This window comes from Aphis gossypii, unplaced genomic scaffold (assembly GCF_020184175.1).
Source record: "Aphis gossypii isolate Hap1 unplaced genomic scaffold, ASM2018417v2 Contig00619, whole genome shotgun sequence".
Classification (NCBI taxonomy): domain Eukaryota; kingdom Metazoa; phylum Arthropoda; class Insecta; order Hemiptera; family Aphididae; genus Aphis; species Aphis gossypii.
This window is the reverse complement of record NW_026083195.1, coordinates 6,740-19,195: the sequence shown is the minus strand read 5'-3', so window position 1 is coordinate 19,195 and position 12,456 is coordinate 6,740. Positions and strand designations below refer to the sequence as shown.

The window sequence follows — 12,456 nt, the reverse complement described above, 5'->3', positions numbered from 1 at the left end:
ATTATGAGTACTTTTATATTTGGTGGACCGCTCGATTACAAATGTTTACCAAAGTGGCCCGCCGAGGAAAAAAGGTTGGGCATCACTGATCTAGAAAGAAGAGGTTAGCCAGTGTTGGGCGAGGAACTGATAACAACGGTGAGGAGTGGACTAGCGCAGTAGTTCTCAACCTTTTTACTACCCTGGACCACTTCGATAATATTTTATAGGTCGCGGACCACCTCAATTGTACGAAGACCTTTTTTTTTTTGTTCATCAACAAGAATACACAAAATTAACCAAAACATGTTATTTTTAGTTTTGGTATTTATGTGGGTCATTCCGGAAAATCCAGCTTCACACAGATATGTTGAAGAAAATAGAAGAAGAATTTTCATTGCTTTTTCGAAAAGCACGTAATACTCGTCCTTGAGTTCAATTTAGATTGTAGACCAATATCTAATGATATCTCTAACAAAAGTTTTTGTTCTTTTAAACACAATTTATGTTTAGAGTTTGTTAAAAATGGATTTTGTACCCACAAATATCCGTCTCGTGGATCTTGATTCACTGAATAATAATCTTCAAACGTATCATACAATGATTGCAAATGATTTTCGATAGTAATTTTGATATTACTATCAAAAGTGGGGGAACCGATCGGCTAAATATTTACACTGTTGAGATAATATACACCGTTGTGCCACCACTATATTATTAATTATTAATTACCTTGCACCACGACCGTGGCGTAAAATTAAATTCTAAAACCAATGGTAATAGTTTTAAATGTGTGAGAATAGTGCGAGATGAAAATTGATTGAGTTATTAAAGATTAAAAATTGACATTAAGTATTTTTTACAAATAACTAGGATATGATGATAAAAGGTTTTTATTTCTAAAAGATCTTAAAAGATTATATTATATTATTTATAAAGTAATATCATCTTTATTAACAATTAAATTCTGATTCTGAACTGAGATTTGTATTAGCAAAATAAAAATTATAACAGTGTATTTACACACGTATAATATAATATAATGATTATGTATGATAGAATGTTCAACTATATTCATATAATATGTATATATAACACGCTTAAATTTCTTTATTATTAGGTGTAGCTGTGTAAGACATGCTATGCACCATGAATTCTGAAATAAAAATCCCAGACTTCAACATTACTCACAATTACATTCAAATAACTGAATAAATATGTTTTAAACGTTAATTAAAACATCATTTGTATTGAATTAAAAACGTATAGGTTTTAATAAAATAAACTATAAATTTTATAAACACAATACCGATTTTTAAAATTTATATCTAATAAATACAAATATTTCGAGTTATGGAAACATTAGATAAAAAATAAAGGGTGGTCAAGTGGGTAACGCTCTGCCGTACAGTAATTATCGAGTGTACCTCGGACACTGAGTAGGAAACTATAATGGATACTTAGTATTGTTTACACAAAAACTACACACCTCTAACAATAATCACTTACGAATGATACAAATAAAATTTTAAAATTGTTTATGATACAAAACGATACACTAACATCGATTGTAATCGACAAACAGCTATGAAATGGTAGGAAAAAAATGTTCCAAAAGTGGATAGGGTTAAAAATTTTTGGCAAGGACGGTATCGGTTGCGATTAGTCGAAAGACGTCTGAACTGCTCCTGTGTCGTCAGGTGATTAAGCCCAACGCACAATGAAGCAATGATGGTTTTGTGCACGAGTGCTACTGAAGGGTATTTAGCGTTTAAATTTAACTTGTACACTGTCGTGAGACAGGTCCGCCGTACGGCTGAGTTGACGTCGACTATCGCGAGCGTCCTCGCATCGTTCAGGTATCGATTCGGTTTTATATATACATAGCAATTCGGTGTCCTAGTTGACTAGGTAGAGCGTCTTCAACTCGAAAACCGCGCTCTGGCGATTAAGTACGGCCAACTCGTGACGTACTACACTCCACGCATAGAGTGCACTGCAGCTACCTATTATCGAATACTTTGCGGCAACTCACGACCACGTCAATGTACCAGTGACACGTCAAGACGTATTTTACGAAAAGGTGTTTGCGAAAACGATTTTCGGATCCGAGTACACTGTAGTACTGTACGTACGTCCGTACCTACAGTAGGTATTTCCTACCTTTGCATCTATTTGGCAAAGGATTATAGAATATAGATAGATTATAATAAGAAAACAGTAATAAAAATGAAAACATTATTTTTCATAAGTCATTGTCAACGGATTTGTGACTTGTAACGTATTTCACTGCTACGGCTAGTCGAAAAAAGGAGGCAAAATGCTGGAGGTTACCTATAAACACATTTATTTATCAATAAAAGCTTATAATTTGTATAAATATGAACCGTTTCAGTGTAAAATAGATGAAAGAAAATGATAAAAAATCATGCATATTATGATAATACAAATATCAGAAACAATATTCTAATTCAATAATAAATGTTACTTTATTTAAAATGAATATTTAATCCGTAGCAGTTAATAGTATACTTAGTGCGTGATCCAAACTTAGATATATGATTATATATATTACTAGATTTTAAATGTAAAATAACTTGCCCATTTTGATGTATTGCATACCTATTTAATATTCACTTTACCTACTAGTTAAATTAAATAAATTGAATACTTGTAATGACACTATCTAATAAATACAATTTGATTTTGGCATAATTATTTGAAAATAATTTGAAAATCATATAATGTATTATTACTAAGACATTGTATATTATACAAATTTCATATACTCCCTTATTTTATTAGAAGTTTTATGGTACCCGTAAATTCTAAGATAGGTAAAATAGATACTCAATTTGTTCTAAGTTGTAACTAGTAACAAGTTACAATAACATTGTTTATCAAGACTCTAGTAACATTTAAAGTCCGCCAAATTACTTTAGTAAGATGACAATGATGACATGTGTATCAGACATAAGCTTAATGTGCAATATTATTGTATGTGTATACATATACATATTATTATAATATACTTTTATAAGTACCTCAATTCTTATTTTTTTAAAGTTTTAAATAAGTAATATTTGTGTCATTAAACATTATTATTATATATTTTTGTCATGTTAGTAAGTAAAAATTAATTCTAAATGTGTAAATCAAAATATTCTTAATTGTTAGGTTTTAGGTACCTTACATTATAATAATATATTTAAACAAAACGTCTGTTCACAATTTTTTTTTTAACTTTTTTGTTACTTTCTTATACAGTTAAATATAATATAATATAGTTAAATTATTTATGTGTAGTAGTATATTATATTGTTTTATAGTTATATATGTATAACCATTAATTTTGTTACATGCCAAACAAATACTTATAATAATGAAAAATAAAAATAACTATATTGTATTAATTTGATAGGTATCAACCGACTTTTCTAATACTATTATAATTTATTCATAAAATAATTTTATGATAGGTACTTATATTTATTTTTTAAGATATTTTTTATTTTTGTTAATATTATTCATTAAAAATTTTAAGAGGAAATCAGACAAAATAATTTTCAAATTCAAGAAATGATTTATAATTAGCCATGTAAGTTAAACAATAAAAAACTGAAATATTTTAATAAAATTATTTCTTTATAGTTACAAATTTTAGAATATATTACATACATATTATTAACAATAAATACATACATACAATATATTTATATAATTATATAACATTTGATATGTCATACGTCAATTATCCGGATATTTGCTTATGCGGACCACACTTGACATAAATTAGTCTGGATAACTGTAGTTCTATTGTATATATTCTTCAAATATACTCTTGTTTGTTACTGGATGAAGAGAAAACACATTACTGACAGAGATTTTTAAGTCTCTACAACGACCCATGTTAGTCGCAACCATATCATTTACCAAGCCAATAACATTGTATCCAACATCATATAATTGATGTATTATTATAAAAAATAATTCTGAATTCAATGATACATCAGAATCATATAAAACTGGTTGCTTTCAATTTGTAAAAAGACCTATCAATTAATAATAATACTTCTTAATGTACCATAACATATATAATAATATAAATATTTATATAAAATAAATAATTATGCAAAACAAGTAACAACACAAATTAAAAAAATAATGTTTAATTTCTATTTAACAATAACTAATAACAACTATGGTTGTGTTAACATGTTATTCACTCATACACATAGATCAAATAATTCATGTCAATCTCTATTGAAATAATAAAGATTAATTATAAATTAAAAAACAAAAAACAAAAAAATAGAAAATATTCATTAAATGAATAATATAAATCTGAAATAAATGTAGCATGATAAAATATTTTATGTATAAAACATTTAACTTAGGATTAACTTGTAAAGATATCTCAATATTAAACAAAGTTCCTAATTAAATAGGATTTATATATAAATATAATAAAATAAACCAAGAACGGGATATTTAAAAATATAGCAGCAATTATGTTATCCACATAATTAAGTCCATCATTAAGTTTTTAAAATTTAAGAATATATCTAAAGACTGTATGTTAATTAAAACATGTGAACACAAAATTACATCTCTATAAGTTTACATTTATGAAATACTATTTATGAAGTAATTTTATAATTAGTCTCCATTATTTTTTTATTTTTGTGGAAAATGTAACACATGTATGAGATAAATCCTGAGATTTTCGAAGCAAAATAAAAATTGTAGCAGTTAACTTACACCTGATTTTTATAAACAAGAAGGATTTACAATTTTTTAAATACGTAGATTAACATATTAAGTTTGAGGTAAAAACATCTTTCATTCCTATTATATTCTGATGTCAATGGCTTTGCTTACAATGTGTGAATTGAACCAATGCTAAAAGTTTAAAGCTAAACAAAAATTGCATAGAATTAATATGAGAAAATGAGTAACTTACAGATATTGCAATTTATTAAAATTCCATTAAATCAAATCGTATATATTTTGTTATTAAAGTATTAGCATATATTTCAGCCGCATAAGATGAATACTCAGTTTCTTATTAGCAAAACAAAAATAAATATTGACTATTTACTAATAATTATAAGAAAAAAAACATTTTTCAAAATTTAGCTAAACAAAAAAATGAATAGAATTAATACTTGATTATAAGTTACAATATGGATTCGGAATTTTTGGAATTTTGATTGAACCAAATCATTTACAGTATTATATATTATAATTCTTATCTATTATATTATTAATGTATTGTCATATTTTGTTGAGAAAAATACTCAGTTTTTAATCAGCAAAAGAAATGTAAGTATTCACTATTTAGGTATAATTTTAGGTAACAATAACGATTTTAAATTTTTAAAAGGACTCGTAAACAAATATTATTTGTCAACTTATATCATAGTTTATCTTAATTTATCTTTTATCAATATGAAATAGGTTTCAAATGTTTTAGTTGAATTATGACTTCTTTATTAGCAAAATCAAAATTATAGTAGTATACTTACTCATAATATTGATAGCTATAGGTATTTTCAATTTTTTAAAAATTCTTTTATACATATCATTTATAAGTAATATTCTATTTTGTTAAAATTTATTTTTCATCCCAACAAAAAGATTTTCAAATGTTTGACTTAACATCTTGGTTTTTAATTAGTAAAACAAAAATGAATATTGACTATTTACGTATAATATTAAGTAACAATAACGATTTTATATTTTTAAAAAGACTCGTAAACAAATATTATTTGTCAACTAATATCATAGTTTATCTTAATTTATCTTTTATCAACATGAAAAATATTTCAAATGTTTTAGTTAAATTATGAGTTTTTCATTAGCAAAACAAAAACTCGTGTAGTATACTTACTCATAATATTGATAAGCTATAGGTATTTTCAATTTTTTAAAAATTCTTTTATACATATCATTTATTAAGTAATATTCTATTTTGTTAAAATTTATTTTTCATCCCAACAAAAAGATTTTCAAATGTTTGACTTAACTTCTTGGTTTTTAATTAGTAAAAGAAAAATGAATATTGACTATTTACGTATAATATTAAGTAAAAATAACGTTTATATTTTTAAAAGACTCATAAACAAAATTAATTGTCAACTTATATCATAGTTTATTTTAATTTATCTTTTATCAACATGAAAAATATTTCAAATGTTTTAGTAAATTATGAGTTCTTCATTAGCAAAACAAAAACTCATGTAGTATACATACTCATAATATTGATAAGCTATAGGCATTTTTAATTTTTCAATTTAATAATATTAACATATAAAATTGAGTAATATCTTCTTGGTATCCATTCTATTCTGATTCATGGCAATTGCTTCAAATGTGTAAATTGAATACTCTGCTACAAGGTTTCAGCTAAACAAAAAAAGGAATAGAATTAATACATGATTATGAGTTACATATAGATTTTGTAATTTTTTGAATTTGGTTGAAAATATCTTCACAGTATTTTATATTACATAATTCTAATCCATTATGTTATTAATGTTTTGTCACAAATTTGTTGAGAAGAATACTCAGTTTTTAATCAGCAAAAGAAATATAAGTATTCACTTTTTAGGTATAATTTTAGGTAACAATGATGTTATATAATTTTTAAAAAAACTCATTAACAAATATTATTTGTCATCTTATATCATAGTTTGTCTTCATTTATCTTTTATCAATATGAAATAGGTTTCAAATGTTTTAGTTGAATTATGACTTCTTTATTAGCAAAATCAAAATTATAGTAGTATACTTACTCATAATATTGATAAGCTATAGGTATTTTCAATTTTTTAAAAATTCTTTTATACATATCATTTATTAAGTAATATTCTATTGTTAAAATTATTTTTCATCCCAACAAAAAGATTTTCAAATGTTTGACTTAACTTCTTGGTTTTTAATTAGTAAAACAAAAATGATATTGACTATTTACGTATAATATTAAGTAACAATAACGATTTTACATTTTTAAAAAGACTCATAACAAATATTAATTGTCAACTTATATCATAGTTATCTTAATTTATCTTTTATCAACATGAAAAATATTTCAAATGTTTTAGTTAAATTATGAGTTCTTCATTAGCAAAACAAAAACTCATGTAGTATACATACTCATAATATTGATAAGCTATAGGCATTTTTAATTTTTCAATTTAATAATATTAACATATAAAATTTGAGGTAATATCTATCTTCTTGGTATCCATTCTATTCTGATTCATGGCAATTGCTTCAAATGTGTAAATTGAATACTCTGCTACAAGGTTTTAGCTAAACAAAAAAAGGAATAGAATTAATACATGATTATGAGTTACATATAGATTTTGTAATTTTTTGAAATTTGGTTGAATCAAATCTTTAACAATATTTTATATTATATAATTCTAATCCATTATGTTATTAATGTTTTGTTATAAATTTCGTAGAGAAGAATACTCAGTTTTTAATCAGCAAAAGAAATATAAGTATTCACTTTTTAGGTATAATTTTAGGTAACAATGATGTTATATAATTTTTAAAAAAACTCATTAACAAATATTATTTGTCATCTTATATCATAGTTTGTCTTCATTTATCTTTTATCAATATGAAATAGGTTTCAAATGTTTTAGTTGAATTATGACTTCTTATTAAAAAATCAAAATTATAGTAGTATACTTACTCATAATATTGATAAGCTATAGGTATTTTCAATTTTTTAAAAATTCTTTATACATATCATTTATTAAGTGATATTCTATTTTGTTAAAATTTATTTTTCATCCCAACAAAAAGATTTTCAAATGTTTGACTTAACTTCTTGGTTTTTAATTAGTAAAACAAAAATGAATATTGACTATTTCCGTATAATATTAAGTAACAATAACGATTTTATATTTTTAAAAAGACTCGTAAACAAATATTAATTGTCAACTTATATCATAGTTTATCTTAATTTATCTTTTATCAACATGAAAAATATTTCAAATGTTTTAGTTTAATTATGAGTTCTTCATTAGCAAAACAAAAACTCATGTAGTATACATACTCATAATATTGATAAGCTATAGGCATTTTTAATTTTTCAATTTAATAATATTAACATATAAAATTTGAGGTAATATCTTCTTGGTATCCATTCTATTCTGATTCATGGCAATTGCTTCAAATGTGTAAATTGAATACTCTGCTACAAGGTTTCAGCTAAACAAAAAAAGGAATAGAATTAATACATGATTATGAGTTACATATAGATTTTGTAATTTTTTGAAATTTGGTTGAATCAAATCTTTAACAGTATTTTATATTATATAATTCTAATCCATTATGTTATTAATGTTTTGTCATAAATTTCGTTGAGAAGAATACTCAGTTTTTAATCAGCAAAAGAAATATAAGTATTCACTTTTTAGGTATAATTTTAGGTAACAATGATGTTATATAATTTTTAAAAAACTCATTAACAAATATTATTGTCATCTTATATCATAGTTTGTCTTCATTTATCTTTTATCAATATGAAATAGGTTTCAAATGTTTTAGTTGAATTATGACTTCTTTATTAGCAAAATCAAAATTATAGTAGTATACTTACTCATAATATGATAAGCTATAGGTATTTTCAATTTTTTAAAAATTCTTTTATACATATCATTTATTAAGTAATATTCTATTTTGTTAAAATTTATTTTTCATCCAACAAAAAGATTTTCAAATGTTTGACTTAACTTCTTGGTTTTTAATTAGTAAAACAAAAAATATTGACTATTTACGTATAATATTAAGTAACAATAACGATTTTATATTTTTAAAAAGACTCGTAAACAAATATTAATTGTCAACTTATATCATAGTTTATCTTAATTTATCTTTTATCAACATGAAAAATATTTCAAATGTTTTAGTTAAATTATGAGTTCTTCATTAGCAAAACAAAAACTCATGTAGTATACATACTCATAATATTGATAAGCTATAGGCATTTTTAATTTTTCAATTTAATAATATTAACATATAAAATTTGAGGTAATATCTTCTTGGTATCCATTCTATTCTGATTCATGGCAATTGCTTCAAATGTGTAAATTGAATACTCTGCTACAAGGTTTCAGCTAAACAAAAAAAGGAATAGAATTAATACATGATTATGAGTTACATATAGATTTTGTAATTTTTTGAAATTTGGTTGAATCAAATCTTTAACAGTATTTTATATTATATAATTCTAATCCATTATGTTATTAATGTTTTGTCATAAATTTCGTTGAGAAGAATACTCAGTTTTTAATCAGCAAAAGAAATATAAGTATTCACTTTTTAGGTATAATTTTAGGTAACAATGATGTTATATAATTTTTGAAAAAACTCATTAACAAATATTATTTGTCATCTTAAATCATAGTTTGTCTTCATTTATCTTTTATCAATATGAAATAGGTTTCAAATGTTTTAGTTGAATTATGACTTCTTTATTAGCAAAATCAAAATTATAGTAGTATAGTTACTCATAATATTGATAAGCTATAGGTATTTTCAATTTTTTAAAAATTCTTTTATACATATCATTTATTAAGTAATATGCATTTTGTTAAAATTTATTTTTCATCCCAACAAAAAGATTTTCAAATGTTTGACTTAACTTCTTGGTTTTTAATTCGTAAAACAAAAATGAATATTGACTATTTACGTATAATATTAAGTAAAATAACGATTTTATATTTTTAAAAGACTCATAAACAAATATTAATTGTCAACTTATATCATAGTTTCTTAATTTAATTTATCTTTTATTATCACATGAAAAATATTTCAAATGTTTTAGTTAAATTATGAGTTTTTCATTAGCAAAACAAAAACTCGTGTAGTATACTTACTCATAATATTGATAAGCTATAGGTATTTTCAATTTTTTAAAAATTCTTTATACAAATATCATTTATTAAGTAATATTCTCTTTTTGTTAAATTATTTTCATCCAACAAAAAATATTTCAAATGTTTGACTTAACTTCTTGGTTTTTATTAGTAAAAGAAAAATGAATATTGACTATTTACGTATAATATTAAGTAAAATAACGATTTTATATTTTTAAAAGACTCATAAACAAATATTAATTGTCAACTTATATCATAGTTTATCTAATTTATCTTTTATCAACATGAAAAATATTTCAAATGTTTTAGTTAAATTATGAGTTCTTCATTAGCAAAACAAAAACTCATGTAGTATACATACTCATAATATTGATAAGCTATAGGCATTTTTAATTTTTCAATTTAATAATATTAACATATAAAATTTGAGGTAATATCTTCTTGGTATCCATTCTATTCTGATTCATGGCAATTGCTTCAAATGTGTAAATTGAATACTCTGCTACAAGGTTTCAGCTAAACAAAAAAAGGAATAGAATTAATACATGATTATGAGTTACATATAGATTTTGTAATTTTTTGAATTTTGGTTGAAAATAATCTTCAACAGTATTTTATATTACATAATTCTAATCCATTATGTTATTAATGTTTTGTCACAAATTTTGTTGAGAAGAATACTCAGTTTTTAATTAGCAAAAGAAATATAAGTATTCACTTTTTAGGTATAATTTTAGGTAATAATGATGTTATATAATTTTTAAAAAAACTCATTAACAAATATTATTTGTCATCTTATATCATAGTTTGTCTTCATTTATCTTTTATCAATATGAAATAGGTTTCAAATGTTTTAGTTGAATTATGACTTCTTTATTAGCAAAATCAAAATTATAGTAGTATACTTACTCATAATATTGATAAGCTATAGGTATTTTCAATTTTTTAAAAATTCTTTTATACATATCATTTATTAAGTAATATTCTATTTTGTTAAAATTTATTTTTCATCCCAACAAAAAGATTTTCAAATGTTTGACTTAACTTCTTGGTTTTTAATTAGTAAAACAAAAATGAATATTGACTATTTACGTATAATATTAAGTAACAATAACGATTTTACATTTTTTAAAAGACTCATAAACAAATATTAATTGTCAACTTATATCATAGTTTATCTTAATTTATCTTTTATCAACATGAAAAATATTTCAAATGTTTTAGTTAAATTATGAGTTCTTCATTAGCAAAACAAAAACTCATGTAGTATACATACTCATAATATTGATAAGCTATAGGCATTTTTAATTTTTCAATTTAATAATATTAACATATAAAATTTGAGGTAATATCTTCTTGGTATCCATTCTATTCTGATTCATGGCAATTGCTTCAAATGTGTAAATTGAATACTCTGCTACAAGGTTTTAGCTAAACAAAAAAAGGAATAGAATTAATACATGATTATGAGTTACATATAGATTTTGTAATTTTTTGAAATTTGGTTGAATCAAATCTTTAACAATATTTTATATTATATAATTCTAATCCATTATGTTATTAATGTTTTGTTATAAATTTCGTAGAGAAGAATACTCAGTTTTTAATCAGCAAAAGAAATATAAGTATTCACTTTTTAGGTATAATTTTAGGTAACAATGATGTTATATAATTTTTAAAAAAACTCATTAACAAATATTATTTGTCATCTTATATCATAGTTTGTCTTCATTTATCTTTTATCAATATGAAATAGGTTTCAAATGTTTTAGTTGAATTATGACTTCTTTATTAGCAAAATCAAAATTATAGTAGTATACTTACTCATAATATTGATAAGCTATAGGTATTTTCAATTTTTTAAAAATTCTTTTATACATATCATTTATTAAGTGATATTCTATTTTGTTAAAATTTATTTTTCATCCCAACAAAAAGATTTTCAAATGTTTGACTTAACTTCTTGGTTTTTAATTAGTAAAACAAAAATGAATATTGACTATTTCCGTATAATATTAAGTAACAATAACGATTTTATATTTTTAAAAAGACTCGAAACAAATATTAATTGTCAACTTATATCATAGTTTATCTTAATTTATCTTTTATCAACATGAAAAAATTTCAAATGTTTTAGTTTAATTATGAGTTCTTCATTAGCAACAAAAAACTCATGTAGTATACATACTCATAATATTGATAAGCTATAGGCATTTTTAATTTTTCAATTTAATAATATTAACATATAAAATTTGAGGTAATATCTTCTTGGTATCCATCTATTCTGATTCATGGCAATTGCTTCAATGTGTAAATTGAATACTCTGCTACAAGGTTCAGCTAAAAAAAAAGGAATAGAATTAATACATGATTATGAGTACATAGTATATATTGTTTTTTGAAATTGTGTTGAATGAAATTTGGTTGATCAAATTAACAGTATTTTTATATATATTCTAATCCATTATGTTATTAATGTTTTGTCATAAATTTCGTTGAGAAGAATACTCAGTTTTTAATCAGCAAAAAAATATAAGTATTCACTTTTAGGTATAATTTTAGGTAACAATGATGTATA

At 22.9% G+C, this 12,456-nt stretch overlaps 1 long non-coding RNA gene across 2 annotated transcripts; it reads right to left on the bottom strand.

Annotated features, from left to right (window-relative positions):
• Positions 1–6,301: 6,301 nt before the first annotated feature.
• LOC126554825 (uncharacterized) lies at positions 6,302–12,156 on the bottom strand. 2 transcript variants are annotated; one of them, XR_007606736.1, is made up of 6 exons: positions 12,067–12,156; positions 11,155–11,309; positions 10,240–10,394; positions 8,962–9,116; positions 8,054–8,208; positions 6,302–6,387 (listed from the first exon to the last, which is right to left on the bottom strand). It is a non-coding gene; the product is annotated as an uncharacterized LOC126554825 (long non-coding RNA). The 2 variants fall into 2 exon arrangements; XR_007606737.1 differs by lacking the exon at positions 11,155–11,309.
• Between the last annotated feature and the right edge of the window lie 300 nt (positions 12,157–12,456).